Source organism: Ambystoma mexicanum, chromosome 10 (genome assembly GCF_040938575.1).
Source record: "Ambystoma mexicanum isolate Mex_15411 chromosome 10, UKY_AmexF1_1, whole genome shotgun sequence".
NCBI lineage: Eukaryota > Metazoa > Chordata > Amphibia > Caudata > Ambystomatidae > Ambystoma > Ambystoma mexicanum.
Genome location: NC_090932.1, coordinates 1,535,469,850 through 1,535,497,706, shown reverse-complemented (window position 1 = coordinate 1,535,497,706; position 27,857 = coordinate 1,535,469,850). Strand labels below are relative to the sequence as shown.

The window sequence follows — 27,857 nt, the reverse complement described above, 5'->3', positions numbered from 1 at the left end:
CCTCTTTTAAAGCCAAATGGGCCCCAGTGATTGGAGCATGCTAAGCCTACCTTAAAGACCCAATCCTGGGTCCCCACCACCAATCTTCTGTCATGCTTAAGGTCATGACCAGAGTGCTTTGCAACAGGAAAGGTAAGGGGTGACAACATGTACTACTAAGCCGCACCCATCTTCCTGTCTCCTGTGGATCAAAGTGGCTCTCTGGTTAATTGAGCTCGAGAACAGACTGTCTGCATCAAATCACATATATCTTCCCTCTGAAAGGGGGTGGCCCTGCAGCGGTTGCCTACTGTAAACAGTTGTTCCACACATGACATTCAATGGCCTTCATACAGAGGGGTGGGAGCTAGCTTCAAGCTGACACATTGCATATGAAAAAGGTGTTGGGGTTTCCTGCCCTGTGTTAGTTCTGTGAACAGGCCTCTTGGCAGGCCTGCTTCACTTAACTCTCATCAGTATGCGCTGCCATCAGAGAGAACCTAACAATAGGCAGGGCATATCGATGGAGCCTTTGCTATTTTAAGTAGGCTGACCAGGGACGGAGGAAGGCGTTGCCTTCCCCCTTCAGAGATGCTTTGATGTACCCATGGCTGTCACATTGCAGCTAAATGTGACAGGAGGACCGCACCGGTAGACTGTGTCCCCCAGAGTGCACTTGACTATGTGTTTGTTGTGCAGTGTCCATTGGGAAATGTGTGCGGAATAGCCCCACACATTTCCAGGAGCTTTACCTACCAACATTCCATTTCTTTTTTAAAAGTATCAAACCAGCCCAGGCGGAGCGCACACTCCCCGTGCGGATGGTCTAATTCCTCACTCTTGGTCAGGTTCTTCAATTCCTACCAGTCAAGTGGTCTCTTCTGTCTGTGTCTGCACTTCATTTGCACAGCAAACAGGCATGTCTTTCCCATGGCAACAGTGTCTTCTCCAAGCTGCACACACAGACAGCCGTTTCTCAGGATAAATGTTCTCTTCTGACCTCAGTGGCAGAGCCACACTAAGCAGATGGCTCTGCAAAGGCCGAGGGGCTACAGCAAAAAGCCTGAACAGGGCAAGGCCGCTTCATTTTTGGCAGTGGAGTGGAAGTAGAATTGCAGGGTCCGCCCTATGAGACAGGGTACAAGACGTGAATTACATAGGACCTTTTCACTTTTCCCAGAGTCCCCTGCAAAATCGGGTCTATTTTCAAGGACAAGTGCAATTATCACAAACAGGTAGGTATGTGATGGCATGGAAATGTATCGAAATTGTAATGGTTTGGTCAACAGTTGGAACGCTCAGAGACAAATTGATTCACTTCTTGTCAATGTCCTGGCTGCACTGCAGAAACAGCTGGTCGTCCTGGTGGAGCATCACTTCACCTGTCCCCAAAGGAGCCCATTTCTCGATGCTGTCCTCGCTCCTGTGCAATCCTCCAATGGCTCTTTGCATTCTCAAGCCTCTCCCATGTTGCCTTGGCAGCGGCCTGCCCAATAATCTCTCAGGAGGGCGTGGTCACTTGCCAACAGGCCACCGATCATGCTAAGGGAAAGAGCGCACAGGTAGCAGCCTGCTCATTTGCATGTTTACTCCCAGAATCCTATGCATACCTTGCTACTATATTTGCTGTCAGTTTGGTGAGCGCAAGATGATACAGGTGTTCACCTCAACAAATCTCGGCACTGGAATCCAGGCGGTTTTATGAGTTTGACAAAGGATGCTCAGGATGGAGCTTGCTGGGATCAGTGCAAGTTAAATGGGAATCCATTCCCGGGGCGCACGGGCCTCTGGGTCAGGTGCTTTAGCTTTGCGCAGTGGCAGTATCGTAGCTCATGAGGTCTAACCGAGGCGCGATTATTGCTTATTGAAAACTTTACCCAATACCCCGCCATGACAGCTTGAAATATAGCTGGAATTGGTAATTTTTGACAGTCTCTACGGAGGCTGAACCGATTTGTTTGAAAAGGAGACAATGACGCTTTTACTCCACTGGAGAAGACCTAGCAAGAGGGGTGTGTTTTTCGGAACCCATCCCTTCTATTCTTTGTTCTCTCGTGGCCTACCCTCAACAAAGGGGTTTACTTCCAGAAGCTAGCGCATTCGTAAACTCCAAGCGGCGCAGCGAAGTCTATGGAACCGTGACCATGCAGCAGGTGCATTAAGCGCCTCAGTTGTCTCGCTGCCTTCCTGATCTCACGACATGAAAACCATGAGCTTTCAGAACCTAGCAGACAGTGACCTGTCTGCCTTCGATCCTCTTTGCCACATCTGCTCTTGCGAAAGTCATCAGATTGTTGGATGGTTACTCAGGGAGGTCTGGCTGCCACTGAAGCCAACCGCAGCAGAGGGGTCGCTTTACCTTTGGCCTTCGCTCACCATCTCAGTCTTCCCAAGAGAGGCAAAAGGGCATTTCTGTCCCCATGCATTCTATAGACACATATTCACGTGGAGTCAACAACCCGACCTCTCTTGGTGTGACGAATCAACTTCCGGGGCACTAGTGGTCCAGGGAGGAATATCGCTTTCTAGACCATCAATCAGTCCCACACCTCTAGTACACCGGAAGGGGTCCGAACAGTGGACAGAACGTCAGGCTGGTTAGTTGCAACAGAGCGAAAAAACAATTGTGACCCACTGATAAAAGGGACTGTCCAGTCAAGGTTGTATACAAATATCTACTTTAGTATTAATACAACAGACAGTTCTAACACACTACAAAATACAACCCACCCTATAAAGGAAAACAGGGGACAGACAGTTTCACAAAGGAGAGGGATGCACTCTGGATACTGACAGGAGTGCAGTCGGTAAAGCAATCAGTCTGAACTGTTCAAGGTTATTTGGTTGCAGCAGCAAGGGAGCAAGAGGTCGTAAATGTCACTAAGGGCCTTCGGAGAAGGACCAGGGGGACAGAACCACAATGTAACTGGTGTTTGAGATGATCTTGGTACTCGACAGCATCGAGTGGCTTCCAGCCTGCTTTGTAGCTCCGGCGACAGAGTTCAAGAGGGACGACAGATGCGGATATCAGTTGGCAGGCAGTTTGGTAAGCGAGGCTGGGCGGACGGCTGCAGGCTGCCCTACCCGGCGGCTCGGGGTGAAGAATCGTTGTCTGTGTGCTGGTTGGTGGATCTGGAACGCTGGTCGAGGGTTCTCAGACGGCTTTAGTGACTGCAGCGTGAGAACAGCCACAGTGGTGCAGCCGGTCGCAGTTTGAGAGCTCGACTGCTTCGAAAAAGTCCTTAAAAGATGGACGCTGGTTGATGCTTGTTGTGGCACTCCTCCGAGCTTCTTCTCAATGCTTGGGTCGACGTTTAAGGCGGCCGACCCAAAGCTGAGAAGAGTGTTTGCCGGCAACGGCCTTGTCCTTTGTTCAGAGACTCTCTGGCACTTCCCACCTAGGAAGCTTGCTGGCTTAACCTAGCAGGGCACGCTGTGTGCTGGCTGGGTACCGGTTCTGGTGCTGCTTGATGGATCCTCTGAGTCGGGTATCTCCCTCTGTTCCCTGGGAGATGTTTTGGGAGGTATTTTGCTTCCCTCTTGGAAATCCTGGACTTCCTTCACTGGCGGAAGCCGTGAGGCAGACTGTACCATCACCGAGGGTCCGAATGAGTCCTTCTTCGTACTCCTTTTGAAGTCGTTGGATGATCTGCTTAGTGAGGGGCTCAGCCCTCTTTTAAAGCCAAATGGGCCCCAGTGATTGGAGCATGCTAAGCCTACCTTAAAGACCCAATCCTGGGTCCCCACCACCAATCTTCTGTCATGCGTAAGGTCATGACCAGAGTGCTTTGCAACAGGAAAGGTAAGGGGTGACAACATGTACTACTAAGCCGCACCCATCTTCCTGTCTCCTGTGGATCAAAGTGGCTCTCTGGTTAATTGAGCTCGAGAACAGACTGTCTGCATCAAATCACATATATCTTCCCTCTGAAAGGGGGTGGCCCTGCAGCGGTTGCCTACTGTAAACAGTTGTTCCACACATGACATTCAATGGCCTTCATACAGAGGGGTGGGAGCTAGCTTCAAGCTGACACATTGCATATGAAAAAGGTGTTGGGGTTTCCTGCCCTGTGTTAGTTCTGTGAACAGGCCTCTTGGCAGGCCTGCTTCACTTAACTCTCATCAGTATGCGCTGCCATCAGAGAGAACCTAACAATAGGCAGGGCATATCGATGGAGCCTTTGCTATTTTAAGTAGGCTGACCAGGGACGGAGGAAGGCGTTGCCTTCCCCCTTCAGAGATGCTTTGATGTACCCATGGCTGTCACATTGCAGCTAAATGTGACAGGAGGACCGCACCGGTAGACTGTGTCCCCCAGAGTGCACTTGACTATGTGTTTGTTGTGCAGTGTCCATTGGGAAATGTGTGCGGAATAGCCCCACACATTTCCAGGAGGTTTACCTACCAACATTCCATTTCTTTTTTAAAAGTATCAAACCAGCCCAGGCGGAGCGCACACTCCCCGTGCGGATGGTCTAATTCCTCACTCTTGGTCAGGTTCTTCAATTCCTACCAGTCAAGTGGTCTCTTCTGTCTGTGTCTGCACTTCATTTGCACAGCAAACAGGCATGTCTTTCCCATGGCAACAGTGTCTTCTCCAAGCTGCACACACAGACAGCCGTTTCTCAGGCTAAATGTTCTCTTCTGACCTCAGTGGCAGAGCCACACTAAGCAGATGGCTCTGCAAAGGCCCAGGGGCTACAGCAAAAAGCCTGAACAGGGCAAGGCCGCTTCATTTTTGGCAGTGGAGTGGAAGTAGAATTGCAGGGTCCGCCCTATGAGACAGGGTACAAGACGTGAATTACATAGGACCTTTTCACTTTTCCCAGAGTCCCCTGCAAAATCGGGTCTATTTTCAAGGACAAGTGCAATTATCACAAACAGGTAGGTATGTGATGGCATGGAAATGTATCGAAATTGTAATGGTTTGGTCAACAGTTGGAACGCTCAGAGACAAATTGATTCACTTCTTGTCAATGTCCTGGCTGCACTGCAGAAACAGCTGGTCGTCCTGGTGGAGCATCACTTCACCTGTCCCCAAAGGAGCCCATTTCTCGATGCTGTCCTCGTTCCTGTGCAATCCTCCAATGGCTCTTTGCATTCTCAAGCCTCTCCCATGTTGCCTTGGCAGCGGCCTGCCCAATAATCTCTCAGGAGGGCGGGGTCACTTGCCAACAGGCCACCGATCATGCTAAGGGAAAGAGCGCACAGGTAGCAGCCTGCTCATTTGCATGTTTACTCCCAGAATCCTATGCATACCTTGCTACTATATTTGCTGTCAGTTTGGTGAGCGCAAGATGATACAGGTGTTCACCTCAACAAATCTCGGCACTGGAATCCAGGCGGTTTTATGAGTTTGACAAAGGATGCTCAGGATGGAGCTTGCTGGGATCAGTGCAAGTTAAATGGGAATCCATTTCCGGGGCGCACGGGCCTCTGGGTCAGGTGCTTTAGGTTTGCGCAGTGGCAGTATCGTAGCTCATGAGGTTTAACCGAGGCGCGATTATTGCTTATTGAAAACTTTACCCAATACCCCGCCATGACAGCTTGAAATATAGCTGGAATTGGTAATTTTTGACAGTCTCTACGGAGGCTGAACCGATTTGTTTGAAAAGGAGACAGTGACGCTTTTATTCCACTGGAGAAGACCTAGCAAGAGGGGTGTGTTTTTCGGAACCCATCCCTTCTATTCTTTGTTCTCTCGTGGCCTACCCTCAACAAAGGGGTTTACTTCCAGAAGCTAGCGCATTCGTAAACTCCAAGCGGCGCAGCGAAGTCTATGGAACCGTGACCATGCAGCAGGTGCATTAAGCGCCTCAGTTGTCTCGCTGCCTTCCTGATCTCACGACATGAAAACCATGAGCTTTCAGAACCTAGCAGACAGTGACCTGTCTGCCTTCGATCCTCTTTGCCACATCTGCTCTTGCGAAAGTCATCAGATTGTTGGATGGTTACTCAGGGAGGTCTGGCTGCCACTGAAGCCAACCGCAGCAGAGGGGTCGCTTTACCTTTGGCCTTCGCTCACCATCTCAGTCTTCCCAAGAGAGGCAAAAGGGCATTTCTGTCCCCATGCATTCTATAGACACATATTCACGTGGAGTCAACAACCCGACCTCTCTTGGTGTGACGAATCAACTTCCGGGGCACTAGTGGTCCAGGGAGGAATATCGCTTTCTAGACCATCAATCAGTCCCACACCTCTAGTACACCGGAAGGGGTCCGAACAGTGGACGGAACGTCAGGCTGGTTAGTTGCAACAGAGCGAAAAAACAATTGTGACCCACTGATAAAAGGGACTGTCCAGTCAAGGTTGTATACAAATTTCTACTTTAGTATTAATACAACAGACAGTTCTAACACACTACAAAATACAACCCACCCTATAAAGGAAAACAGGGGACAGACAGTTTCACAAAGGAGAGGGATGCACTCTGGATACTGACAGGAGTGCAGTCGGTAAAGCAATCAGTCTGAACTGTTCAAGGTTATTTGGTTGCAGCAGCAAGGGAGCAAGAGGTCGTAAATGTCACTAAGGGCCTTCGGAGAAGGACCAGGGGGACAGAACCACAATGTAACTGGTGTTTGAGATGATCTTGGTACTCGACAGCATCGAGTGGCTTCCAGCCTGCTTTGTAGCTCCGGCGACAGAGTTCAAGAGGGACGACAGATGCGGATATCAGTTGGCAGGCAGTTTGGTAAGCGAGGCTGGGCGGACGGCTGCAGGCTGCCCTACCCGGCGGCTCGGGGTGAAGAATCGTTGTCTGTGTGCTGGTTGGTGGATCTGGAACGCTGGTCGAGGGTTCTCAGACGGCTTTAGTGACTGCAGCGTGAGAACAGCCACAGTGGTGCAGCCGGTCGCAGTTTGAGAGCTCGACTGCTTCGAAAAAGTCCTTAAAAGATGGACGCTGGTTGATGCTTGTTGTGGCACTCCTCCGAGCTTCTTCTCAATGCTTGGGTCGACGTTTAAGGCGGCCGACCCAAAGCTGAGAAGAGTGTTTGCCGGCAACGGCCTTGTCCTTTGTTCAGAGACTCTCTGGCACTTCCCACCTAGGAAGCTTGCTGGCTTAACCTAGCAGGGCACGCTGTGTGCTGGCTGGGTACCGGTTCTGGTGCTGCTTGATGGATCCTCTGAGTCGGGTATCTCCCTCTGTTCCCTGGGAGATGTTTTGGGAGGTATTTTGCTTCCCTCTTGGAAATCCTGGACTTCCTTCACTGGCGGAAGCCGTGAGGCAGACTATACCATCACCGAGGGTCCGAATGAGTCCTTCTTCGTACTCCTTTTGAAGTCGTCGGATGATCTGCTTAGTGAGGGGCTCAGCCCTCTTTTAAAGCCAAATGGGCCCCAGTGATTGGAGCATGCTAAGCCTACCTTAAAGACCCAATCCTGGGTCCCCACCACCAATCTTCTGTCATGCGTAAGGTCATGACCAGAGTGCTTTGCAACAGGAAAGGTAAGGGGTGACAACATGTACTACTAAGCCGCACCCATCTTCCTGTCTCCTGTGGATCAAAGTGGCTCTCTGGTTAATTGAGCTCGAGAACAGACTGTCTGCATCAAATCACATATATCTTCCCTCTGAAAGGGGGTGGCCCTGCAGCGGTTGCCTACTGTAAACAGTTGTTCCACACATGACATTCAATGGCCTTCATACAGAGGGGTGGGAGCTAGCTTCAAGCTGACACATTGCATATGAAAAAGGTGTTGGGGTTTCCTGCCCTGTGTTAGTTCTGTGAACAGGCCTCTTGGCAGGCCTGCTTCACTTAACTCTCATCAGTATGCGCTGCCATCAGAGAGAACCTAACAATAGGCAGGGCATATCGATGGAGCCTTTGCTATTTTAAGTAGGCTGACCAGGGACGGAGGAAGGCGTTGCCTTCCCCCTTCAGAGATGCTTTGATGTACCCATGGCTGTCACATTGCAGCTAAATGTGACAGGAGGACCGCACCGGTAGACTGTGTCCCCCAGAGTGCACTTGACTATGTGTTTGTTGTGCAGTGTCCATTGGGAAATGTGTGCGGAATAGCCCCACACATTTCCAGGAGGTTTACCTACCAACATTCCATTTCTTTTTTAAAAGTATCAAACCAGCCCAGGCGGAGCGCACACTCCCCGTGCGGATGGTCTAATTCCTCACTCTTGGTCAGGTTCTTCAATTCCTACCAGTCAAGTGGTCTCTTCTGTCTGTGTCTGCACTTCATTTGCACAGCAAACAGGCATGTCTTTCCCATGGCAACAGTGTCTTCTCCAAGCTGCACACACAGACAGCCGTTTCTCAGGCTAAATGTTCTCTTCTGACCTCAGTGGCAGAGCCACACTAAGCAGATGGCTCTGCAAAGGCCCAGGGGCTACAGCAAAAAGCCTGAACAGGGCAAGGCCGCTTCATTTTTGGCAGTGGAGTGGAAGTAGAATTGCAGGGTCCGCCCTATGAGACAGGGTACAAGACGTGAATTACATAGGACCTTTTCACTTTTCCCAGAGTCCCCTGCAAAATCGGGTCTATTTTCAAGGACAAGTGCAATTATCACAAACAGGTAGGTATGTGATGGCATGGAAATGTATCGAAATTGTAATGGTTTGGTCAACAGTTGGAACGCTCAGAGACAAATTGATTCACTTCTTGTCAATGTCCTGGCTGCACTGCAGAAACAGCTGGTCGTCCTGGTGGAGCATCACTTCACCTGTCCCCAAAGGAGCCCATTTCTCGATGCTGTCCTCGTTCCTGTGCAATCCTCCAATGGCTCTTTGCATTCTCAAGCCTCTCCCATGTTGCCTTGGCAGCGGCCTGCCCAATAATCTCTCAGGAGGGCGGGGTCACTTGCCAACAGGCCACCGATCATGCTAAGGGAAAGAGCGCACAGGTAGCAGCCTGCTCATTTGCATGTTTACTCCCAGAATCCTATGCATACCTTGCTACTATATTTGCTGTCAGTTTGGTGAGCGCAAGATGATACAGGTGTTCACCTCAACAAATCTCGGCACTGGAATCCAGGCGGTTTTATGAGTTTGACAAAGGATGCTCAGGATGGAGCTTGCTGGGATCAGTGCAAGTTAAATGGGAATCCATTTCCGGGGCGCACGGGCCTCTGGGTCAGGTGCTTTAGGTTTGCGCAGTGGCAGTATCGTAGCTCATGAGGTTTAACCGAGGCGCGATTATTGCTTATTGAAAACTTTACCCAATACCCCGCCATGACAGCTTGAAATATAGCTGGAATTGGTAATTTTTGACAGTCTCTACGGAGGCTGAACCGATTTGTTTGAAAAGGAGACAGTGACGCTTTTATTCCACTGGAGAAGACCTAGCAAGAGGGGTGTGTTTTTCGGAACCCATCCCTTCTATTCTTTGTTCTCTCGTGGCCTACCCTCAACAAAGGGGTTTACTTCCAGAAGCTAGCGCATTCGTAAACTCCAAGCGGCGCAGCGAAGTCTATGGAACCGTGACCATGCAGCAGGTGCATTAAGCGCCTCAGTTGTCTCGCTGCCTTCCTTATCTCACGACATGAAAACCATGAGCTTTCAGAACCTAGCAGACAGTGACCTGTCTGCCTTCGATCCTCTTTGCCACATCTGCTCTTGCGAAAGTCATCAGATTGTTGGATGGTTACTCAGGGAGGTCTGGCTGCCACTGAAGCCAACCGCAGCAGAGGGGTCGCTTTACCTTTGGCCTTCGCTCACCATCTCAGTCTTCCCAAGAGAGGCAAAAGGGCATTTCTGTCCCCATGCATTCTATAGACACATATTCACGTGGAGTCAACAACCCGACCTCTCTTGGTGTGACGAATCAACTTCCGGGGCACTAGTGGTCCAGGGAGGAATATCGCTTTCTAGACCATCAATCAGTCCCACACCTCTAGTACACCGGAAGGGGTCCGAACAGTGGACGGAACGTCAGGCTGGTTAGTTGCAACAGAGCGAAAAAACAATTGTGACCCACTGATAAAAGGGACTGTCCAGTCAAGGTTGTATACAAATATCTACTTTAGTATTAATACAACAGACAGTTCTAACACACTACAAAATACAACCCACCCTATAAAGGAAAACAGGGGACAGACAGTTTCACAAAGGAGAGGGATGCACTCTGGATACTGACAGGAGTGCAGTCGGTAAAGCAATCAGTCTGAACTGTTCAAGGTTATTTGGTTGCAGCAGCAAGGGAGCAAGAGGTCGTAAATGTCACTAAGGGCCTTCGGAGAAGGACCAGGGGGACAGAACCACAATGTAACTGGTGTTTGAGATGATCTTGGTACTCGACAGCATCGAGTGGCTTCCAGCATGCTTTGTAGCTCCGGCGAGAGAGTTCAAGAGGGACGACAGATGCGGATATCAGTTGGCGGGCAGTTTGGTAAGCGAGGCTGGGCGGACGGCTGCAGGCTGCCCTACCCGGCGGCTCGGGGTGAAGAATCGTTGTCTGTGTGCTGGTTGGTGGATCTGGAACGCTGGTCGAGGGTTCTCAGACGGCTTTAGTGACTGCAGCGTGAGAACAGCCACAGTGGTGCAGCCGGTCGCAGTTTGAGAGCTCGACTGCTTCGAAAAAGTCCTTAAAAGATGGACGCTGGTTGATGCTTGTTGTGGCACTCCTCAGAGCTTCTTCTCAATGCTTGGGTCGACGTTTAAGGCGGCCGACCCAAAGCTGAGAAGAGTGTTTGCCGGCAACGGCCTTGTCCTTTGTTCAGAGACTCTCTGGCACTTCCCACCTAGGAAGCTTGCTGGCTTAACCTAGCAGGGCACGCTGTGTGCTGGCTGGGTACCGGTTCTTGTGCTGCTTGATGGATCCTCTGAGTCGGGTATCTCCCTCTGTTCCCTGGGAGATGTTTTGGGAGGTATTTTGCTTCCCTCTTGGAAATCCTGGACTTCCTTCACTGGCGGAAGCCGTGAGGCAGACTGTACCATCACCGAGGGTCCGAATGAGTCCTTCTTCGTACTCCTTTTGAAGTCGTCGGATGATCTGCTTAGTGAGGGGCTCAGCCCTCTTTTAAAGCCAAATGGGCCCCAGTGATTGGAGCATGCTAAGCCTACCTTAAAGACCCAATCCTGGGTCCCCACCACCAATCTTCTGTCATGCGTAAGGTCATGACCAGAGTGCTTTGCAACAGGAAAGGTAAGGGGTGACAACATGTACTACTAAGCCGCACCCATCTTCCTGTCTCCTGTGGATCAAAGTGGCTCTCTGGTTAATTGAGCTCGAGAACAGACTGTCTGCATCAAATCACATATATCTTCCCTCTGAAAGGGGGTGGCCCTGCAGCGGTTGCCTACTGTAAACAGTTGTTCCACACATGACATTCAATGGCCTTCATACAGAGGGGTGGGAGCTAGCTTCAAGCTGACACATTGCATATGAAAAAGGTGTTGGGGTTTCCTGTCCTGTGTTAGTTCTGTGAACAGGCCTCTTGGCAGGCCTGCTTCACTTAACTCTCATCAGTATGCGCTGCCATCAGAGAGAACCTAACAATAGGCAGGGCATATCGATGGAGCCTTTGCTATTTTAAGTAGGCTGACCAGGGCCGGAGGAAGGCGTTGCCTTCCCCCTTCAGAGATGCTTTGATGTACCCATGGCTGTCACATTGCAGCTAAATGTGACAGGAGGACCGCACCGGTAGACTGTGTCCCCCAGAGTGCACTTGACTATGTGTTTGTTGTGCAGTGTCCATTGGGAAATGTGTGCGGAATAGCCCCACACATTTCCAGGAGGTTTACCTACCAACATTCCATTTCTTTTTTAAAAGTATCAAATCAGCCCAGGCGGAGCGCACACTCCCCGTGCGGATGGTCTAATTCCTCACTCTTGGTCAGGTTCTTCAATTCCTACCAGTCAAGTGGTCTCTTCTGTCTGTGTCTGCACTTCATTTGCACAGCAAACAGGCATGTATTTCCCATGGCAACAGTGTCTTCTCCAAGCTGCACACACAGACAGCCGTTTCTCAGGCTAAATGTTCTCTTCTGACCTCAGTGGCAGAGCCACACTAAGCAGATGGCTCTGCAAAGGCCCAGGGGCTACAGCAAAAAGCCTGAACAGGGCAAGGCCGCTTCATTTTTGGCAGTGGAGTGGAAGTAGAATTGCAGGGTCCGCCCTATGAGACAGGGTACAAGACGTGAATTACATAGGACCTTTTCACTTTTCCCAGAGTCCCCTGCAAAATCGGGTCTATTTTCAAGGACAAGTGCAATTATCACAAACAGGTAGGTATGTGATGGCATGGAAATGTATCGAAATTGTAATGGTTTGGTCAACAGTTGGAACGCTCAGAGACAAATTGATTCACTTCTTGTCAATGTCCTGGCTGCACTGCAGAAACAGCTGGTCGTCCTGGTGGAGCATCACTTCACCTGTCCCCAAAGGAGCCCATTTCTCGATGCTGTCCTCGCTCCTGTGCAATCCTCCAGTGGCTCTTTGCATTCTCAAGCCTCTCCCATGTTGCCTTGGCAGCGGCCTGCCCAATAATCTCTCAGGAGGGCGGGGTCACTTGCCAACAGGCCACCGATCATGCTAAGGGAAAGAGCGCACAGGTAGCAGCCTGCTCATTTGCATGTTTACTCCCAGAATCCTATGCATACCTTGCTACTATATTTGCTGTCAGTTTGGTGAGCGCAAGATGATACAGGTGTTCACCTCAACAAATCTCGGCACTGGAATCCAGGCGGTTTTATGAGTTTGACAAAGGATGCTCAGGATGGAGCTTGCTGGGATCAGTGCAAGTTAAATGGGAATCCATTCCCGGGGCGCACGGGCCTCTGGGTCAGGTGCTTTAGCTTTGCGCAGTGGCAGTATCGTAGCTCATGAGGTTTAACCGAGGCGCGATTATTGCCCAATACCCCGCCACGACAGCTTGAAATATAGCTGGAATTGGTAATTTTTGACAGTCTCTACGGAGGCTGAACCGATTTGTTTGAAAAGGAGACAATGACGCTTTTGCTCCACTGGAGAAGACCTAGCAAGAGGGGTGTGTTTTTCGGAACCCATCCCTTCTATTCTTTGTTCTCTCGTGGCCTACCCTCAACAAAGGGGTTTACTTCCAGAAGCTAGCGCATCCTAAACTCCAAGCGGCGCAGCGAAGTCTATGGAACCGTGACCATGCAGCAGGTGCATTAAGCGCCTCAGTTGTCTCGCTGCTTTCCTGATCTCACGACATGAAAACCATGAGCTTTCAGAACCTAGCAGACAGTGACCTGTCTGCCTTCGATCCTCTTTGCCACATCTGCTCTTGCGAAAGTCATCAGATTGTTGGATGGTTACTCAGGGAGGTCTGGCTGCCACTGAAGCCAACCGCAGCAGAGGGGTCGCTTTACCTTTGGCCTTCGCTCACCATCTCAGTCTTCCCAAGAGAGGCAAAAGGGCATTTCTGTCCCCATGCATTCTATAGACACATATTCACGTGGAGTCAACAACCCGACCTCTCTTGGTGTGACGAATCAACTTCCGGGGCACTAGTGGTCCAGGGAGGAATATCGCTTTCTAGACCATCAATCAGTCCCACACCTCTAGTACACCGGAAGGGGTCCGAACAGTGGACGGAACGTCAGGCTGGTTAGTTGCAACAGAGCGAAAAAACAATTGTGACCCACTGATAAAAGGGACTGTCCAGTCAAGGTTGTATACAAATATCTACTTTAGTATTAATACAACAGACAGTTCTAACACACTACAAAATACAACCCACCCTATAAAGGAAAACAGGGGACAGACAGTTTCACAAAGGAGAGGGATGCACTCTGGATACTGACAGGAGTGCAGTCGGTAAAGCAATCAGTCTGAACTGTTCAAGGTTATTTGGTTGCAGCAGCAAGGGAGCAAGAGGTCGTAAATGTCACTAAGGGCCTTCGGAGAAGGACCAGGGGGACAGAACCACAATGTAACTGGTGTTTGAGATGATCTTGGTACTCGACAGCATCGAGTGGCTTCCAGCATGCTTTGTAGCTCCGGCGACAGAGTTCAAGAGGGACGACAGATGCGGATATCAGTTGGCAGGCAGTTTGGTAAGCGAGGCTGGGCGGACGGCTGCAGGCTGCCCTACCCGGCGGCTCGGGGTGAAGAATCGTTGTCTGTGTGCTGGTTGGTGGATCTGGAACGCTGGTCGAGGGTTCTCAGACGGCTTTAGTGACTGCAGCGTGAGAACAGCCACAGTGGTGCAGCCGGTCGCAGTTTGAGAGCTCGACTGCTTCGAAAAAGTCCTTAAAAGATGGACGCTGGTTGATGCTTGTTGTGGCACTCCTCCGAGCTTCTTCTCAATGCTTGGGTCGACGTTTAAGGCGGCCGACCCAAAGCTGAGAAGAGTGTTTGCCGGCAACGGCCTTGTCCTTTGTTCAGAGACTCTCTGGCACTTCCCACCTAGGAAGCTTGCTGGCTTAACCTAGCAGGGCACGCTGTGTGCTGGCTGGGTACCGGTTCTGGTGCTGCTTGATGGATCCTCTGAGTCGGGTATCTCCCTCTGTTCCCGGGGAGATGTTTTGGGAGGTATTTTGCTTCCCTCTTGGAAATCCTGGACTTCCTTCACTGGCGGAAGCCGTGAGGCAGACTGTACCATCACCGAGGGTCCGAATGAGTCCTTCTTCGTACTCCTTTTGAAGTCGTCGGATGATCTGCTCAGTGAGGGGCTCAGCCCTCTTTTAAAGCCAAATGGGCCCCAGTGATTGGAGCATGCTAAGCCTACCTTAAAGACCCAATCCTGGGTCCCCACCACCAATCTTCTGTCATGCGTAAGGTCATGACCAGAGTGCTTTGCAACAGGAAAGGTAAGGGGTGACAACATGTACTACTAAGCCGCACCCATCTTCCTGTCTCCTGTGGATCAAAGTGGCTCTCTGGTTAATTGAGCTCGAGAACAGACTGTCTGCATCAAATCACATATATCTTCCCTCTGAAAGGGGGTGGCCCTGCAGCGGTTGCCTACTGTAAACAGTTGTTCCACACATGACATTCAATGGCCTTCATACAGAGGGGTGGGAGCTAGCTTCAAGCTGACACATTGCATATGAAAAAGGTGTTGGGGTTTCCTGCCCTGTGTTAGTTCTGTGAACAGGCCTCTTGGCAGGCCTGCTTCACTTAACTCTCATCAGTATGCGCTGCCATCAGAGAGAACCTAACAATAGGCAGGGCATATCGATGGAGCCTTTGCTATTTTAAGTAGGCTGACCAGGGCCGGAGGAAGGCGTTGCCTTCCCCCTTCAGAGATGCTTTGATATACCCATGGCTGTCACATTGCAGCTAAATGTGACAGGAGGACCGCACCGGTAGACTGTGTCCCCCAGAGTGCACTTGACTATGTGTTTGTTGTGCAGTGTCCATTGGGAAATGTGTGCGGGATAGCCCCACACATTTCCAGGAGGTTTACCTACCAACATTCCATTTCTTTTTTAAAAGTATCAAACCAGCCCAGGCGGAGCGCACACTCCCCGTGCGGATGGTCTAATTCCTCACTCTTGGTCAGGTTCTTCAATTCCTACCAGTCAAGTGGTCTCTTCTGTCTGTGTCTGCACTTCATTTGCACAGCAAACAGGCATGTCTTTCCCATGGCAACAGTGTCTTCTCCAAGCTGCACACACAGACAGCCGTTTCTCAGGCTAAATGTTCTCTTCTGACCTCAGTGGCAGAGCCACACTAAGCAGATGGCTCTGCAAAGGCCCAGGGGCTACAGCAAAAAGCCTGAACAGGGCAAGGCCGCTTCATTTTTGGCAGTGGAGTGGAAGTAGAATTGCAGGGTCCGCCCTATGAGACAGGGTACAAGACGTGAATTACATAGGACCTTTTCACTTTTCCCAGAGTCCCCTGCAAAATCGGGTCTATTTTCAAGGACAAGTGCAATTATCACAAACAGGTAGGTATGTGATGGCATGGAAATGTATCGAAATTGTAATGGTTTGGTCAACAGTTGGAACGCTCAGAGACAAATTGATTCACTTCTTGTCAATGTCCTGGCTGCACTGCAGAAACAGCTGGTCGTCCTGGTGGAGCATCACTTCACCTGTCCCCAAAGGAGCCCATTTCTCGATGCTGTCCTCGCTCCTGTGCAATCCTCCAATGGCTCTTTGCATTCTCAAGCCTCTCCCATGTTGCCTTGGCAGCGGCCTGCCCAATAATCTCTCAGGAGGGCGGGGTCACTTGCCAACAGGCCACCGATCATGCTAAGGGAAAGAGCGCACAGGTAGCAGCCTGCTCATTTGCATGTTTACTCCCAGAATCCTATGCATACCTTGCTACTATATTTGATGTCAGTTTGGTGAGCGCAAGATGATACAGGTGTTCACCTCAACAAATCTCGGCACTGGAATCCAGGCGGTTTTATGAGTTTGACAAAGGATGCTCAGGATGGAGCTTGCTGGGATCACTGCAAGTTAAATGGGAATCCATTCCCGGGGCGCACGGGCCTCTGGGTCAGGTGCTTTAGCTTTGCGCAGTGGCAGTATCGTAGCTCATGAGGTTTAACCGAGGCGCGATTATTGCTTATTGAAAACTTTACCCAATACCCCGCCATGACAGCTTGAAATATAGCTGGAATTGGTAATTTTTGACAGTCTCTACGGAGGCTGAACCGATTTGTTTGAAAAGGAGACAATGACGCTTTTACTCCACTGGAGAAGACCTAGCAAGAGGGGTGTGTTTTTCGGAACCCATCCCTTCTATTCTTTGTTCTCTCGTGGCCTACCCTCAACAAAGGGGTTTACTTCCAGAAGCTAGCGCATTCGTAAACTCCAAGCGGCGCAGCGAAGTCTATGGAACCGTGACCATGCAGCAGGTGCATTAAGCGCCTCAGTTGTCTCGCTGCCTTCCTGATCTCACGACATGAAAACCATGAGCTTTCAGAACCTAGCAGACAGTGACCTGTCTGCCTTCGATCCTCTTTGCCACATCTGCTCTTGCGAAAGTCATCAGATTGTTGGATGGTTACTCAGGGAGGTCTGGCTGCCACTGAAGCCAACCGCAGCAGAGGGGTCGCTTTACCTTTGGCCTTCGCTCACCATCTCAGTCTTCCCAAGAGAGGCAAAAGGGCATTTCTGTCCCCATGCATTCTATAGACACATATTCACGTGGAGTCAACAACCCGACCTCTCTTGGTGTGACGAATCAACTTCCGGGGCACTAGTGGTCCAGGGAGGAATATCGCTTTCTAGACCATCAATCAGTCCCACACCTCTAGTACACCGGAAGGGGTCCGAACAGTGGACGGAACGTCAGGCTGGTTAGTTGCAACAGAGCGAAAAAACAATTGTGACCCACTGATAAAAGGGACTGTCCAGTCAAGGTTGTATACAAATATCTACTTTAGTATTAATACAACAGACAGTTCTAACACACTACAAAATACAACCCACCCTATAAAGGAAAACAGGGGACAGACAGTTTCACAAAGGAGAGGGATGCACTCTGGATACTGACAGGAGTGCAGTCGGTAAAGCAATCAGTCTGAACTGTTCAAGGTTATTTGGTTGCAGCAGCAAGGGAGCAAGAGGTCGTAAATGTCACTAAGGGCCTTCGGAGAAGGACCAGGGGGACAGAACCACAATGTAACTGGTGTTTGAGATGATCTTGGTACTCGACAGCATCGAGTGGCTTCCAGCATGCTTTGTAGCTCCGGCGACAGAGTTCAAGAGGGACGACAGATGCGGATATCAGTTGGCAGGCAGTTTGGTAAGCGAGGCTGGGCGGACGGCTGCAGGCTGCCCTACCCGGCGGCTCGGGGTGAAGAATCGTTGTCTGTGTGCTGGTTGGTGGATCTGGAACGCTGGTCGAGGGTTCTCAGACGGCTTTAGTGACTGCAGCGTGAGAACAGCCACAGTGGTGCAGCCGGTCGCAGTTTGAGAGCTCGACTGCTTCGAAAAAGTCCTTAAAAGATGGACGCTGGTTGATGCTTGTTGTGGCACTCCTCCGAGCTTCTTCTCAATGCTTGGGTCGACGTTTAAGGCGGCCGACCCAAAGCTGAGAAGAGTGTTTGCCGGCAACGGCCTTGTCCTTTGTTCAGAGACTCTCTGGCACTTCCCACCTAGGAAGCTTGCTGGCTTAACCTAGCAGGGCACGCTGTGTGCTGGCTGGGTACCGGTTCTGGTGCTGCTTGATGGATCCTCTGAGTCGGGTATCTCCCTCTGTTCCCTGGGAGATGTTTTGGGAGGTATTTTGCTTCCCTCTTGGAAATCCTGGACTTCCTTCACTGGCGGAAGCTGTGAGGCAGACTGTACCATCACCGAGGGTCCGAATGAGTCCTTCTTCGTACTCCTTTTGAAGTCGTCGGATGATCTGCTCAGTGAGGGGCTCAGCCCTCTTTTAAAGCTAAATGGGCCCCAGTGATTGGAGCATGCTAAGCCTACCTTAAAGACCCAATCCTGGGTCCCCACCACCAATCTTCTGTCATGCGTAAGGTCATGACCAGAGTGCTTTGCAACAGGAAAGGTAAGGGGTGACAACATGTACTACTAAGCCGCACCCATCTTCCTGTCTCCTGTGGATCAAAGTGGCTCTCTGGTTAATTGAGCTCGAGAACAGACTGTCTGCATCAAATCACATATATCTTCCCTCTGAAAGGGGGTGGCCCTGCAGCGGTTGCCTACTGTAAACAGTTGTTCCACACATGACATTCAATGGCCTTCATACAGAGGGGTGGGAGCTAGCTTCAAGCTGACACATTGCATATGAAAAAGGTGTTGGGGTTTCCTGCCCTGTGTTAGTTCTGTGAACAGGCCTCTTGGCAGGCCTGCTTCACTTAACTCTCATCAGTATGCGCTGCCATCAGAGAGAACCTAACAATAGGCAGGGCATATCGATGGAGCCTTTGCTATTTTAAGTAGGCTGACCAGGGCCGGAGGAAGGCGTTGCCTTCCCCCTTCAGAGATGCTTTGATGTACCCATGGCTGTCACATTGCAGCTAAATGTGACAGGAGGACCGCACCGGTAGACTGTGTCCCCCAGAGTGCACTTGACTATGTGTTTGTTGTGCAGTGTCCATTGGGAAATGTGTGCGGGATAGCCCCACACATTTCCAGGAGGTTTACCTACCAACATTCCATTTCTTTTTTAAAAGTATCAAACCAGCCCAGGCGGAGCGCACACTCCCCGTGCGGATGGTCTAATTCCTCACTCTTGGTCAGGTTCTTCAATTCCTACCAGTCAAGTGGTCTCTTCTGTCTGTGTCTGCACTTCATTTGCACAGCAAACAGGCATGTCTTTCCCATGGCAACAGTGTCTTCTCCAAGCTGCACACACAGACAGCCGTTTCTCAGGCTAAATGTTCTCTTCTGACCTCAGTGGCAGAGCCACACTAAGCAGATGGCTCTGCAAAGGCCCAGGGGCTACAGCAAAAAGCCTGAACAGGGCAAGGCCGCTTCATTTTTGGCAGTGGAGTGGAAGTAGAATTGCAGGGTCCGCCCTATGAGACAGGGTACAAGACGTGAATTACATAGGACCTTTTCACTTTTCCCAGAGTCCCCTGCAAAATCGGGTCTATTTTCAAGGACAAGTGCAATTATCACAAACAGGTAGGTATGTGATGGCATGGAAATGTATCGAAATTGTAATGGTTTGGTCAACAGTTGGAACGCTCAGAGACAAATTGATTCACTTCTTGTCAATGTCCTGGCTGCACTGCAGAAACAGCTGGTCGTCCTGGTGGAGCATCACTTCACCTGTCCCCAAAGGAGCCCATTTCTCGATGCTGTCCTCGCTCCTGTGCAATCCTCCAATGGCTCTTTGCATTCTCAAGCCTCTCCCATGTTGCCTTGGCAGCGGCCTGCCCAATAATCTCTCAGGAGGGCGGGGTCACTTGCCAACAGGCCACCGATCATGCTAAGGGAAAGAGCGCACAGGTAGCAGCCTGCTCATTTGCATGTTTACTCCCAGAATCCTATGCATACCTTGCTACTATATTTGATGTCAGTTTGGTGAGCGCAAGATGATACAGGTGTTCACCTCAACAAATCTCGGCACTGGAATCCAGGCGGTTTTATGAGTTTGACAAAGGATGCTCAGGATGGAGCTTGCTGGGATCACTGCAAGTTAAATGGGAATCCATTCCCGGGGCGCACGGGCCTCTGGGTCAGGTGCTTTAGCTTTGCGCAGTGGCAGTATCGTAGCTCATGAGGTTTAACCGAGGCGCGATTATTGCTTATTGAAAACTTTACCCAATACCCCGCCATGACAGCTTGAAATATAGCTGGAATTGGTAATTTTTGACAGTCTCTACGGAGGCTGAACCGATTTGTTTGAAAAGGAGACAATGACGCTTTTACTCCACTGGAGAAGACCTAGCAAGAGGGGTGTGTTTTTCGGAACCCATCCCTTCTATTCTTTGTTCTCTCGTGGCCTACCCTCAACAAAGGGGTTTACTTCCAGAAGCTAGCGCATTCGTAAACTCCAAGCGGCGCAGCGAAGTCTATGGAACCGTGACCATGCAGCAGGTGCATTAAGCGCCTCAGTTGTCTCGCTGCCTTCCTGATCTCACGACATGAAAACCATGAGCTTTCAGAACCTAGCAGACAGTGACCTGTCTGCCTTCGATCCTCTTTGCCACATCTGCTCTTGCGAAAGTCATCAGATTGTTGGATGGTTACTCAGGGAGGTCTGGCTGCCACTGAAGCCAACCGCAGCAGAGGGGTCGCTTTACCTTTGGCCTTCGCTCACCATCTCAGTCTTCCCAAGAGAGGCAAAAGGGCATTTCTGTCCCCATGCATTCTATAGACACATATTCACGTGGAGTCAACAACCCGACCTCTCTTGGTGTGACGAATCAACTTCCGGGGCACTAGTGGTCCAGGGAGGAATATCGCTTTCTAGACCATCAATCAGTCCCACACCTCTAGTACACCGGAAGGGGTCCGAACAGTGGACGGAACGTCAGGCTGGTTAGTTGCAACAGAGCGAAAAAACAATTGTGACCCACTGATAAAAGGGACTGTCCAGTCAAGGTTGTATACAAATATCTACTTTAGTATTAATACAACAGACAGTTCTAACACACTACAAAATACAACCCACCCTATAAAGGAAAACAGGGGACAGACAGTTTCACAAAGGAGAGGGATGCACTCTGGATACTGACAGGAGTGCAGTCGGTAAAGCAATCAGTCTGAACTGTTCAAGGTTATTTGGTTGCAGCAGCAAGGGAGCAAGAGGTCGTAAATGTCACTAAAGGCCTTCGGAGAAGGACCAGGGGGACAGAACCACAATGTAACTGGTGTTTGAGATGATCTTGGTACTCGACAGCATCGAGTGGCTTCCAGCATGCTTTGTAGCTCCGGCGACAGAGTTCAAGAGGGACGACAGATGCGGATATCAGTTGGCAGGCAGTTTGGTAAACGAGGCTGGGCGGACGGCTGCAGGCTGCCCTACCCGGCGGCTCGGGGTGAAGAATCGTTGTCTGTGTGCTGGTTGGTGGATCTGGAACGCTGGTCGAGGGTTCTCAGACGGCTTTAGTGACTGCAGCGTGAGAACAGCCACAGTGGTGCAGCCGGTCGCAGTTTGAGAGCTCGACTGCTTCGAAAAAGTCCTTAAAAGATGGACGCTGGTTGATGCTTGTTGTGGCACTCCTCCGAGCTTCTTCTCAATGCTTGGGTCGACGTTTAAGGCGGCCAACCCAAAGCTGAGAAGAGTGTTTGCCGGCAACGGCCTTGTCCTTTGTTCAGAGACTCTCTGGCACTTCCCACCTATGAAGCTTGCTGGCTTAACCTAGCAGGGCACGCTGTGTGCTGGCTGGGTACCGGTTCTGGTGCTGCTTGATGGATCCTCTGAGTCGGGTATCTCCCTCTGTTCCCTGGGAGATGTTTTGGGAGGTATTTTGCTTCCCTCTTGGAAATCCTGGACTTCCTTCACTGGCGGAAGCCGTGAGGCAGACTGTACCATCACCGAGGGTCCGAATGAGTCCTTCTTCGTACTCCTTTTGAAGTCGTCGGATGATCTGCTTAGTGAGGGGCTCAGCCCTCTTTTAAAGCCAAATGGGCCCCAGTGATTGGAGCATGCTAAGCCTACCTTAAAGACCCAATCCTGGGTCCCCACCACCAATCTTCTGTCATGCGTAAGGTCATGACCAGAGTGCTTTGCAACAGGAAAGGTAAGGGGTGACAACATGTACTACTAAGCCGCACCCATCTTCCTGTCTCCTGTGGATCAAAGTGGCTCTCTGGTTAATTGAGCTCGAGAACAGACTGTCTGCATCAAATCACATATATCTTCCCTCTGAAAGGGGGTGGCCCTGCAGCGGTTGCCTACTGTAAACAGTTGTTCCACACATGACATTCAATGGCCTTCATACAGAGGGGTGGGAGCTAGCTTCAAGCTGACACATTGCATATGAAAAAGGTGTTGGGGTTTCCTGCCCTGTGTTAGTTCTGTGAACAGGCCTCTTGGCAGGCCTGCTTCACTTAACTCTCATCAGTATGCGCTGCCATCAGAGAGAACCTAACAATAGGCAGGGCATATCGATGGAGCCTTTGCTATTTTAAGTAGGCTGACCAGGGCCGGAGGAAGGCGTTGCCTTCCCCCTTCAGAGATGCTTTGATGTACCCATGGCTGTCACATTGCAGCTAAATGTGACAGGAGGACCGCACCGGTAGACTGTGTCCCCCAGAGTGCACTTGACTATGTGTTTGTTGTGCAGTGTCCATTGGGAAATGTGTGCGGGATAGCCCCACACATTTCCAGGAGGTTTACCTACCAACATTCCATTTCTTTTTTAAAAGTATCAAACCAGCCCAGGCGGAGCGCACACTCCCCGTGCGGATGGTCTAATTCCTCACTCTTGGTCAGGTTCTTCAATTCCTACCAGTCAAGTGGTCTCTTCTGTCTGTGTCTGCACTTCATTTGCACAGCAAACAGGCATGTCTTTCCCATGGCAACAGTGTCTTCTCCAAGCTGCACACACAGACAGCCGTTTCTCAGGCTAAATGTTCTCTTCTGACCTCAGTGGCAGAGCCACACTAAGCAGATGGCTCTGCAAAGGCCCAGGGGCTACAGCAAAAAGCCTGAACAGGGCAAGGCCGCTTCATTTTTGGCAGTGGAGTGGAAGTAGAATTGCAGGGTCCGCCCTATGAGACAGGGTACAAGACGTGAATTACATAGGACCTTTTCACTTTTCCCAGAGTCCCCTGCAAAATCGGGTCTATTTTCAAGGACAAGTGCAATTATCACAAACAGGTAGGTATGTGATGGCATGGAAATGTATCGAAATTGTAATGGTTTGGTCAACAGTTGGAACGCTCAGAGACAAATTGATTCACTTCTTGTCAATGTCCTGGCTGCACTGCAGAAACAGCTGGTCGTCCTGGTGGAGCATCACTTCACCTGTCCCCAAAGGAGCCCATTTCTCGATGCTGTCCTCGCTCCTGTGCAATCCTCCAATGGCTCTTTGCATTCTCAAGCCTCTCCCATGTTGCCTTGGCAGCGGCCTGCCCAATAATCTCTCAGGAGGGCGGGGTCACTTGCCAACAGGCCACCGATCATGCTAAGGGAAAGAGCGCACAGGTAGCAGCCTGCTCATTTGCATGTTTACTCCCAGAATCCTATGCATACCTTGCTACTATATTTGCTGTCAGTTTGGTGAGCGCAAGATGATACAGGTGTTCACCTCAACAAATCTCGGCACTGGAATCCAGGCGGTTTTATGAGTTTGACAAAGGATGCTCAGGATGGAGCTTGCTGGGATCAGTGCAAGTTAAATGGGAATCCATTCCCGGGGCGCACGGGCCTCTGGGTCAGGTGCTTTAGCTTTGCGCAGTGGCAGTATCGTAGCTCATGAGGTTTAACCGAGGCGCGATTATTGCTTATTGAAAACTTTACCCAATACCCCGCCATGACAGCTTGAAATATAGCTGGAATTGGTAATTTTTGACAGTCTCTACGGAGGCTGAACCGATTTGTTTGAAAAGGAGACAATGACGCTTTTACTCCACTGGAGAAGACCTAGCAAGAGGGGTGTGTTTTTCGGAACCCATCCCTTCTATTCTTTGTTCTCTCGTGGCCTACCCTCAACAAAGGGGTTTACTTCCAGAAGCTAGCGCATTCGTAAACTCCAAGCGGCGCAGCGAAGTCTATGGAACCGTGACCATGCAGCAGGTGCATTAAGCGCCTCAGTTGTCTCGCTGCCTTCCTGATCTCACGACATGAAAACCATGAGCTTTCAGAACCTAGCAGACAGTGACCTGTCTGCCTTCGATCCTCGTTGCCACATCTGCTCTTGCGAAAGTCATCAGATTGTTGGATGGTTACTCAGGGAGGTCTGGCTGCCACTGAAGCCAACCGCAGCAGAGGGGTCGCTTTACCTTTGGCCTTCGCTCACCATCTCAGTCTTCCCAAGAGAGGCAAAAGGGCATTTCTGTCCCCATGCATTCTATAGACACATATTCACGTGGAGTCAACAACCCGACCTCTCTTGGTGTGACGAATCAACTTCCGGGGCACTAGTGGTCCAGGGAGGAATATCGCTTTCTAGACCATCAATCAGTCCCACACCTCTAGTACACCGGAAGGGGTCCGAACAGTGGACGGAACGTCAGGCTGGTTAGTTGCAACAGAGCGAAAAAACAATTGTGACCCACTGATAAAAGGGACTGTCCAGTCAAGGTTGTATACAAATATCTACTTTAGTATTAATACAACAGACAGTTCTAACACACTACAAAATACAACCCACCCTATAAAGGAAAACAGGGGACAGACAGTTTCACAAAGGAGAGGGATGCACTCTGGATACTGACAGGAGTGCAGTCGGTAAAGCAATCAGTCTGAACTGTTCAAGGTTATTTGGTTGCAGCAGCAAGGGAGCAAGAGGTCGTAAATGTCACTAAGGGCCTTCGGAGAAGGACCAGGGGGACAGAACCACAATGTAACTGGTGTTTGAGATGATCTTGGTACTCGACAGCATCGAGTGGCTTCCAGCATGCTTTGTAGCTCCGGCGACAGAGTTCAAGAGGGACGACAGATGCGGATATCAGTTGGCAGGCAGTTTGGTAAGCGAGGCTGGGCGGACGGCTGCAGGCTGCCCTACCCGGCGGCTCGGGGTGAAGAATCGTTGTCTGTGTGCTGGTTGGTGGATCTGGAACGCTGGTCGAGGGTTCTCAGACGGCTTTAGTGACTGCAGCGTGAGAACAGCCACAGTGGTGCAGCCGGTCGCAGTTTGAGAGCTCGACTGCTTCGAAAAAGTCCTTAAAAGATGGACGCTGGTTGATGCTTGTTGTGGCACTCCTCCGAGCTTCTTCTCAATGCTTGGGTCGACGTTTAAGGCGGCCGACCCAAAGCTGAGAAGAGTGTTTGCCGGCAACGGCCTTGTCCTTTGTTCAGAGACTCTCTGGCACTTCCCACCTAGGAAGCTTGCTGGCTTAACCTAGCAGGGCACGCTGTGTGCTGGCTGGGTACCGGTTCTGGTGCTGCTTGATGGATCCTCTGAGTCGGGTATCTCCCTCTGTTCCCTGGGAGATGTTTTGGGAGGTATTTTGCTTCCCTCTTGGAAATCCTGGACTTCCTTCACTGGCGGAAGCTGTGAGGCAGACTGTACCATCACCGAGGGTCCGAATGAGTCCTTCTTCGTACTCCTTTTGAAGTCGTCGGATGATCTGCTCAGTGAGGGGCTCAGCCCTCTTTTAAAGCCAAATGGGCCCCAGTGATTGGAGCATGCTAAGCCTACCTTAAAGACCCAATCCTGGGTCCCCACCACCAATCTTCTGTCATGCGTAAGGTCATGACCAGAGTGCTTTGCAACAGGAAAGGTAAGGGGTGACAACATGTACTACTAAGCCGCACCCATCTTCCTGTCTCCTGTGGATCAAAGTGGCTCTCTGGTTAATTGAGCTCGAGAACAGACTGTCTGCATCAAATCACATATATCTTCCCTCTGAAAGGGGGTGGCCCTGCAGCGGTTGCCTACTGTAAACAGTTGTTCCACACATGACATTCAATGGCCTTCATACAGAGGGGTGGGAGCTAGCTTCAAGCTGACACATTGCATATGAAAAAGATGTTGGGGTTTCCTGCCCTGTGTTAGTTCTGTGAACAGGCCTCTTGGCAGGCCTGCTTCACTTAACTCTCATCAGTATGCGCTGCCATCAGAGAGAACCTAACAATAGGCAGGGCATATCGATGGAGCCTTTGCTATTTTAAGTAGGCTGACCAGGGCCGGAGGAAGGCGTTGCCTTCCCCCTTCAGAGATGCTTTGATGTACCCATGGCTGTCACATTGCAGCTAAATGTGACAGGAGGACCGCACCGGTAGACTGTGTCCCCCAGAGTGCACTTGACTATGTGTTTGTTGTGCAGTGTCCATTGGGAAATGTGTGCGGGATAGCCCCACACATTTCCAGGAGGTTTACCTACCAACATTCCATTTCTTTTTTAAAAGTATCAAACCAGCCCAGGCGGAGCGCACACTCCCCGTGCGGATGGTCTAATTCCTCACTCTTGGTCAGGTTCTTCAATTCCTACCAGTCAAGTGGTCTCTTCTGTCTGTGTCTGCACTTCATTTGCACAGCAAACAGGCATGTCTTTCCCATGGCAACAGTGTCTTCTCCAAGCTGCACACACAGACAGCCGTTTCTCAGGCTAAATGTTCTCTTCTGACCTCAGTGGCAGAGCCACACTAAGCAGATGGCTCTGCAAAGGCCCAGGGGCTACAGCAAAAAGCCTGAACAGGGCAAGGCCGCTTCATTTTTGGCAGTGGAGTGGAAGTAGAATTGCAGGGTCCGCCCTATGAGACAGGGTACAAGACGTGAATTACATAGGACCTTTTCACTTTTCCCAGAGTCCCCTGCAAAATCGGGTCTATTTTCAAGGACAAGTGCAATTATCACAAACAGGTAGGTATGTGATGGCATGGAAATGTATCGAAATTGTAATGGTTTGGTCAACAGTTGGAACGCTCAGACAAATTGATTCACTTCTTGTCAATGTCCTGGCTGCACTGCAGAAACAGCTGGTCGTCCTGGTGGAGCATGACTTCACCTGTCCCCAAAGGAGCCCATTTCTCGATGCTGTCCTCGCTCCTGTGCAATCCTCCAATGGCTCTTTGCATTCTCAAGCCTCTCCCATGTTGCCTTGGCAGCGGCCTGCCCAATAATCTCTCAGGAGGGCGGGGTCACTTGCCAACAGGCCACCGATCATGCTAAGGGAAAGAGCGCACAGGTAGCAGCCTGCTCATTTGCATGTTTACTCCCAGAATCCTATGCATACCTTGCTACTATATTTGCTGTCAGTTTGGTGAGCGCAAGATGATACAGGTGTTCACCTCAACAAATCTCGGCACTGGAATCCAGGCGGTTTTATGAGTTTGACAAAGGATGCTCAGGATGGAGCTTGCTGGGATCAGTGCAAGTTAAATGGGAATCCATTCCCGGGGCGCACGGGCCTCTGGGTCAGGTGCTTTAGCTTTGCGCAGTGGCAGTATCGTAGCTCATGAGGTTTAACCGAGGCGCGATTATTGCTTATTGAAAACTTTACCCAATACCCCGCCATGACAGCTTGAAATATAGCTGGAATTGGTAATTTTTGACAGTCTCTACGGAGGCTGAACCGATTTGTTTGAAAAGGAGACAGTGACGCTTTTATTCCACTGGAGAAGACCTAGCAAGAGGGGTGTGTTTTTCGGAACCCATCCCTTCTATTCTTTGTTCTCTCGTGGCCTACCCTCAACAAAGGGGTTTACTTCCAGAAGATAGCGCATTCGTCAACTCCAAGCGGCGCAGCGAAGTCTATGGAACCGTGACCATGCAGCAGGTGCATTAAGCGCCTCAGTTGTCTCGCTGCCTTCCTGATCTCACGACATGAAAACCATGAGCTTTCAGAACCTAGCAGACAGTGACCTGTCTGCCTTCGATCCTCTTTGCCACATCTGCTCTTGCGAAAGTCATCAGATTGTTGGATGGTTACTCAGGGAGGTCTGGCTGCCACTGAAGCCAACCGCAGCAGAGGGGTCGC

The 27,857-nt window shown here is 50.6% G+C and overlaps 7 non-coding genes and 1 pseudogene across 7 annotated transcripts; all 8 read left to right on the top strand.

The window, feature by feature from the left end:
* The first annotated feature begins 1,782 nt into the window (after positions 1 to 1,782).
* On the top strand, positions 1,783 to 1,923 carry LOC138496633 (U4 spliceosomal RNA). Its single transcript, XR_011278127.1, has one exon. It is a non-coding gene; the product is annotated as a U4 spliceosomal RNA (small nuclear RNA).
* Positions 1,924 to 5,431: 3,508 nt separating this feature from the next.
* LOC138496718 (U4 spliceosomal RNA) lies at positions 5,432 to 5,572 on the top strand. The gene has a single exon (XR_011278204.1). It is a non-coding gene; the product is annotated as a U4 spliceosomal RNA (small nuclear RNA).
* A 3,508-nt stretch (positions 5,573 to 9,080) lies between these two features.
* Positions 9,081 to 9,221, top strand: LOC138496716 (U4 spliceosomal RNA). Its single transcript, XR_011278202.1, has one exon. It is a non-coding gene; the product is annotated as a U4 spliceosomal RNA (small nuclear RNA).
* Positions 9,222 to 12,729: 3,508 nt separating this feature from the next.
* LOC138496822 (U4 spliceosomal RNA) lies at positions 12,730 to 12,854 on the top strand (annotated as a pseudogene).
* Positions 12,855 to 16,361: 3,507 nt separating this feature from the next.
* LOC138496309 (U4 spliceosomal RNA) lies at positions 16,362 to 16,502 on the top strand. The gene has a single exon (XR_011277832.1). It is a non-coding gene; the product is annotated as a U4 spliceosomal RNA (small nuclear RNA).
* A 3,508-nt stretch (positions 16,503 to 20,010) lies between these two features.
* On the top strand, positions 20,011 to 20,151 carry LOC138496308 (U4 spliceosomal RNA). The gene has a single exon (XR_011277831.1). It is a non-coding gene; the product is annotated as a U4 spliceosomal RNA (small nuclear RNA).
* Positions 20,152 to 23,659: 3,508 nt separating this feature from the next.
* Positions 23,660 to 23,800, top strand: LOC138496307 (U4 spliceosomal RNA). The gene has a single exon (XR_011277830.1). It is a non-coding gene; the product is annotated as a U4 spliceosomal RNA (small nuclear RNA).
* Positions 23,801 to 27,306: 3,506 nt separating this feature from the next.
* On the top strand, positions 27,307 to 27,447 carry LOC138496304 (U4 spliceosomal RNA). The gene has a single exon (XR_011277829.1). It is a non-coding gene; the product is annotated as a U4 spliceosomal RNA (small nuclear RNA).
* Positions 27,448 to 27,857: the final 410 nt, after the last annotated feature.